General features: G+C 41.6%; 1 pseudogene; it reads right to left on the reverse strand.

Moving 5' to 3' along the window:
- Positions 1-468: 468 nt before the first annotated feature.
- On the reverse strand, positions 469-6,589 carry LOC122144392 (annotated as a pseudogene).
- Positions 6,590-7,136: the final 547 nt, after the last annotated feature.

The following is a 7,136-nucleotide window of genomic DNA, read 5'->3' on the forward strand; positions in this document are numbered from 1 at the left end:
GGTTGTTTGATCGAAAAATAAACACGCTAGAAAAAAACCCCTTCAACCATTCATTAAACAGTCTTAATTGTATTACAGTACCAACAACTATTAGTACAAACATTATGTGGGCCGTGACATGCGCTGTGTTTCACAGAAGAATTGTGCCATTAAAAGGTTGGCTCAGCTTCAGCTGCTATCTTGGCACTTGGACTTAGAATCATGTTGTATGTGGTTTATTCTGCGTGTGAATCGACATTTCAGTCTGTTTAATGTCCTGGGGTTAGAGTTAAGCTTTTCAACCTCAAGATCTAATTTTACACAGTGCTTCAGAGCCATCTGTTCCGCTGGACGCCTTCACTCAAGCTATGTGGTAAAACACATGCTAAATATAGCTGGCCTATGTGTGGGAAGCCCAATATGAAAAAAACAGCGTGGTGTTGCGGTTGAGAACATGTTACTGCAATACATCTGACGTGTTATATAATCTTAAAGTTCTCTCTCTAAGCACAGGGTTTTGAGAGCCCCTGAGGTAAAGAGCAGAGTTTTGGCATATGGTAGGGAGTTGGAGATTCCACTTTCCACCACAGGTCCTGGCCTGAACAGGGGCAGTGGGGAAGCTGAAGGGCGCCACGTTTTTTCTTGAAAATCGGCCCAATGCCCATGGTAGGGAACTTGCTGCGGTGCTGAGGGCTGTCAGGGTTCCGCCAGATTAACCCTGCTTGCTGGGTGGGCTACTGCTTGAATTCTGCATAGCTTGAACAAATCCTGCAGCGGGGGGAGGAATTTTCTTGAGTTGAGGTTTGACATATAAGAACAGGTGGGCTGGGGATTGTGGCCTTCTCTCAAGTGATGAGCTATCGGGCTGAAAAAGCAGACACGTGTCGAGTTGGAGAGAGCGCTCCGTTGGTCAGCTTGAAACCTTTCGGCGAAGGAGGAGCATCTTTGCTGTGGTGGTTCCTTGCTGCTTGCGGTAGCCCAGGAATGAGCGACGACGGGAGGAAGGTGGGCGCAGCGTGAGATATAACTGACAACTTTTGGTGACTCTTTTGGAGGTGTCTTTCGGGACCGGCTGGTTCTCGGGTGTAGGATGGGTTCGTGGTCCGCTGTGGGGTCTTCTGTGGTGTGGTTGGGTACAGGGGGTGGATCTCCTATGGAATCCAGAGAGGCTGAGGTGCTACACATCCACCACGTGCCGAGTAAACATCTTTAAAACCCTCCGGTCAAGCAGCTTCAGAAGACCTGAAAATTAGAGAGGAAAAGAGTTTGATTCCGAAAACCTTCCTGACTTCAAACGTTTGACTTTATTTATTGTTATAAGCAACTACAAAACCGATGATAAACTAAAACCCCATTTCTATTACTCTGTCCACTGCAGAGAAGTGAAAAAGTCGGCTGGGCTATAGAAATGTAATTTTGCAGTTTAGCCCTACGATTTTTAACTTCTTTAGAGAAAAAATTATTTAACAGTGTTTCAGCTGTTTTGTGATAAAATGAAGATGTTCTGCGCTAGACCACTGAAGATACGTCTCCTTAGACGCGATCATTTGCATTGTATGGCACAAACAAACAGACACGGAGACATTTTTCAAATATATCTTTTGTTGGAAACAACAAAAAGAAATGGATAATTTTAGCAGGTTATAAGTTTCCGTGGTGATGGTGAGTAAACGTTTTTTTTTTGTGTGTGGAGGAATTTATCGCTCAAAAATTCCAACTAACCAAGAACAATTCCAACTAAGGTTCCACGTCATCTCTTGTACAAATGTTCCACGTTCAATCTTGCATACTTTCCAGTGACAGTCACTGACTTGGCAAAACCAGCAAGTAAAAACGTGAGGGAAACAGGTTTTTCTATACATGTCCTTACACTCTGCCTCTTGGAAGATCATCATTTTAATCTTCAAATCTTTCGTGATATTGTGTACCTGCTAAGAACAACCGGAGCCCTAAACGTTTACATTTTGTATCCGCTTTGATTTATGTCACGCTTTTGTGGAAAGTAAAAAATTTTGAATTATCCCTCAGGTCTCAAGAGCGTATTGGCAAAAGCGGCCTTCAACAAAAAGGCTATATTAAATATGTGTTAATTTGTACCAATGTGAGTATTTATTCTATACATTATACAGATTGTAGTCATGGAACACCTAACACACACATCAACTGGTACTAACATCACATCTTTACCAAAATAACTTGTTCATACATGTCTATACTGTTACTGTGTCTATAGGCTAGTTTTCCGGGCGTCTAGCCATTTTTGTGTTTCTTCTCTCCTTGGTGTGACCTTTGCTCACAGCACGAGTATACACTGGGTGTTGTCTGATTTGGTGTGAATCGATCATCTTCTAACGTGTTTTCCTCCATTGAGTCTGGAACAGCTCACTTTTTTCTTTTCCCATGGTTGTAGTTCCTCCTGTGCAACAGAGAACTTTCAGTAGGAGGAAGAACAGCCATGCTTCTATGTGAGAACTGTGGTGGCTTTTGTTTTCTAAAACTCACCCCTGGTGTCCTTTTGAGGAGTCTCTTCATCTTGTTTTGGCAGGAAGTACACAGGCGTTGGCAACTTGTTAGTGATGCACCGCGCTCAGAACCTCACTGTGTTTTTAGCCCATTTTTCTCATCATGTGGAGCAGAACAGTGTGGTTGATCTCGCTCAATTGTGGGATCCTGAACAGGTACAACAAGATGTTTAAGTGTCGGGGGAAGAAGTCATAAAAGATTTGGCTTTGACCTCCAAGCATTTTAGGTGACTAAACCGGTTTAAGTAAGGGAACTCCAGTGTGAGGGTTGCCCAACTGCCAGCCACGGATCAGCCATCACTTGGTGAATGAGTGGTTCCTTCTTGTGGGGTCAGGGCTCGAGAAGTCCTCTTCAGCAGACTGATGGCAGCTGTGAACACAGACAGGAAGCCATGAGGCCTTGCTATCTTGTGCTATCTTACTTTAAGAAAACAAAAAATTCCACGGCTGTGTTTAACTGATTTATTAGGACAAACGCATAATGTTGTAGTAAAGACCATTCAGCCTTTCTCCTTCATCTTGCGTCCTTGAGATGCTAAATACAGGTATTTAGATAGAGAGGCTAATCTCATTTCAAGCACTGCATTCATCTCTGTAGTATGGATCCGTGTCACAGAATTTAGTAGTGAATGAATCACCGGTTATTGAGAAACACTCATGCAAGTTAACAGAATGAAAAAAGTTATAACAAGAGATGTGATTAACCACAATGTTGTACCCACCAATGTCTTGGCTACTTAAAATTATTTGGATCTGGGAATTCTGCTTGCAACAAATTAGTCATCAAAGAACAATGATGAGGAGATTGCAGGCTAAAGTAGATACTATGGGAAAGCACCCTTACTTCTGTGGAAGTGTAAACAGATGTCTGGTTAGAAACATCTGAAATAAAGCAGGATACGTTTGATTTCTTCTTGTGACTAAAACCGGGGTTTTGTTGTCCCCTTGGTCTTTGAAAATAAATGACTTCTTGTCTGGCACATTTGTTGCAGTAAACAACAAGTTATGAGCCCTATGGCATTGCACTGAGAATTTAAAGTATGAGTTCTTAGGTTTTTTTTATTAAAAATGACCATGATGATTAAAAGGTAAATGGTGCAACTGCTGTTGTAACCATAACTGTTGTGTGACATAAAAACTAACAAGGGGATTACTAACGCATGACCTACATAATGAATTCACTGGAAAAAAATTGTGCATTAGTGGTTTGGTACTCAGCATGTTTTTTTTATATGGCATGCTGGTTTGCTGTTGCTGGCAGTCGACTACACAAAATAATGTGACAAATCAGAAAAAACTGGATCAATGAAGTTGGATTAGCATGCTTTATTAGATTTGGCTTTCATCTCACTGTAGACCCTCCCTTTTGTTTTTATGAATTTAGCATTCAAAAGCCTTTATACAGGACTAAAAAATAAGTTTTTCAAAGTTTTTCAAAGACCTCATTCAAGCTCAAAAATTTAGAGCATGGATGCCCATTAGAACGTAATTGGTAGAAGGTTGGGCAAGCTTATTTTTTTAGAATGTAATAGTTGTTAAAAATACTCAAAAGATGCAGTTCTCTCAATACCTGAAGAGATAGATGGAGGTAGAGGGTTCATATCTTTGTCCACCATCCTAGGATGAAGGGCTCTTCAGGCTAAATGGCTCCCACGGTGACTGGTAAAGTACCAGTCAGCATGTAGCATACATGTTCCACCCCTCTAACAGTTGAAACGAAATACCATAGAGTCAAATTAGGAAAAAATTAACCAAATACAAACTTAGAACATGATGCTTTACATTTTGTGAACTCACATTGACCAGAAACCTCCACTTTTGGGCCCATATTTCTTTCTCTCTTGAGGAGAAGCTCAGGGGCAGCGTGCGAAATATGCTGGGCTGCCACACATGTGTGCTGAAGGGGATCAGACGGTATACCAGAATGCCTTATCCGTGGACAGGTTGGCTGAGGCCAAAATTCGTTTAGGTGAAACAGAGAGAAGGCGGTATGTAGGATAAACAGCTTGTACGTGTCCTTCTGTCAGAGCGGGAATTGACCCTTCCCACTAGGAGGGGTGTTGTAGAAAAGGTGTATGGATGCCCAACATGCTGAACCCCGTTCTGTCACACACTAGATAACCTGCTTAAACTAAATAGCACACATGCGTGGTTGTGACTGTCTCACCAAAACAAAGGTGTATGAAGGGTAATTTGTGTTTGCCTATACTGAACGTCAAATGTCTTCACCACTTGCTAAAGATGAACAGTTCCCCGATGGGCACTTCACTTTAGGTCATTAGGACTCATTTGAGACGCGATTGTGCTGTTCTTTTAAGTTGCATTTAAAAAAAACCTTGCATAGAATGTATGATCCCAGACCAATGCTTACCGAGTCAGCTTTATGTTGGTCATGTTCATCAAGGGAGGAGATTTTCAATCTCAAAGTCTCTGTTGAAATTCTAGAAAGAGATAGAATAAATTTGATTGGTAAAAGCAGACCTTAATTTATCAAACAGCCATCTAAAACTATAAATAAAAATAAAGTCTTTGAGAGTATCTACCACATGGTTTCTCGGAAGCTTTCAGGAGTAACTTCACTAGTCTTTGCTTTTTATTTTTGAAAATCTCATTTAAAACTTCCACCATCCAATGACTTCACACTTCGTACTCACCAACTGTGAGACAACTCCTGCCTTCTGTGCAGGCTGCTCCACCTTAGCCCATGGACTAGTGGAAGCAAATATTCTTGCGACGCGCTCTCTGTTCGCCCGAGCCGTTTTCTTTCTCATATAATGTGGTTCATGAGGGGTTTCCACCACCGGCGCGGGCACCATGACCGAGGTAGGTAAGCTGGTCTCTGTCATACAAGAATCGATCAGCAGTTAAGTGATGTGGGATTGGTTTGCCGGATAATTCTGCTGAATAGTGCCCTTCACGCCAAGCAAGTTCTTTGTGACGATATGAGTCCCGTTTGGCCTTATCTCCTTGTCAGATCACTGTTCACCTCAGCTGTGGGAAAATTTTAAAAAAAAAAACTAAGTACAATCTATGTTAAAGACAAATTGAGTGGTTTGGTGGATTTACCGAATTGTTTCAATAGCTCATGAACATGTTAGGCACGCCAGACTAAGCCAGAGAAGACTTCTGATTTTGCCTGTCTCCTCACGCCTCGGCAAGGATTGAATACCGTCCCTGAGATCCTGTGAGTACCTAGCGTGAGGGATAAGGGACAAAATGACCAATGTGTAGCCATTTAAACATCTCCAATTGAAGGAAGAATCTCCAAATGGCTTGTTAATGCCACCCATTTGTCACCAACATGCAGTAAAAGACTAATGCTGTATAAACACTGAGTCAAACAGAGCACTACCTCCAAAAAAAAAAAAAAAACATGTTATGGTATTTTATATATATATATATATAAGGAGAATTAGCATAATTTCACTGTTATTTTTGATTAAAGTGGGAGGACTTTGTTCTTTATCCAACAGGTGATTTCTTTTGTCTTGGGTTGAAAGTCCCTCTATATGCTGTAACAATAGCTCGGTGCTATTAGTTTTAACCTTTATCAAAGACCCCCAAGCTGACCAGGAGGTGGTTCAAGGGGTGACCTGCCATGCCACCACAACCACACAGTACAAAAAGAGATTGTTGAGCAAACCAGCTCATGGCGGCCAATTAAGAAGATAACTGATCATTTACTTCAACTGAGTGGGGCACATTAGGAAGACATATAGATAAAAAAGGGGTCTGAATCCTCCCCTAAACAATCGCTTAAAATGTGCAACTCATATTGCTGATCTTAACCACCATGTTTTTGCCAGCATTGTTGATGCCGGACATTGCTGAATATTCCGTCTACGCCGCAAGTTCTTTGTGAACAATGAGTCTTTTTGGCCTTCCTGTCTTTGTCAATCACTTTCCACTGCCAGCTGTGGGGAAAATTTAAAATAAAAACAAGTCAATATATAAAAGGGACCAATTGAGGTGTTTGGTGGACGGTACAGAATTATTTCGTATAGCCCTCTGAACATGTTAGGCCCGCCAGCTAAGCCAGAGACGACTCTGACTTTGCCTGTCCTCACGCTCTCAAGGATGAAGGTCATCCCTGAGATCACTGTAGAGGACACTTAGTGGGGGAAGGGACGTAAGGACAATGGACAATGTGTAGCCCATTTAAAACATCTCCAATTGAAGGAAGGAATCTCCAAAGGGCTTGCGTTGGAAGGCCACCCATTTTGGTCACCAACATGCAGTAAAGGGGATAAGATGTTATAAAACACTTGAGTCAAAAACAGAGCATACCCCCCCCATCCAACAACTAAAACAAACCCTGTATGTTATTTGTATATAGATAGCTAATATATACTATCTATATAATACTATATGATCTATTTTTATATATATATATATATATATACGGAGAATTAAGCAGACACTTTACTGTTATTTCGAGTAACGGGGAGGGGAGGGACTTTGTTCTTATCTGGCAACAGGATCATTCTTTGTCTTGGGTTGAATTTTAGTCCTCTTATGCTGTAACAATGAGCTGGTGCTATAGTTCTACCCGTTATCAAAGAGCCCCAAGTGTGACCCGAGAAGGGTAAAGGGTGACCTTGCCATGCCCCCACAAATCATCAGGTACACAAAAAG

The sequence above is a fragment of the Cyprinus carpio genome, unplaced genomic scaffold, assembly GCF_018340385.1.
Source record: "Cyprinus carpio isolate SPL01 unplaced genomic scaffold, ASM1834038v1 S000006658, whole genome shotgun sequence".
NCBI classification, from domain to species: Eukaryota; Metazoa; Chordata; class Actinopteri; order Cypriniformes; family Cyprinidae; genus Cyprinus; species Cyprinus carpio.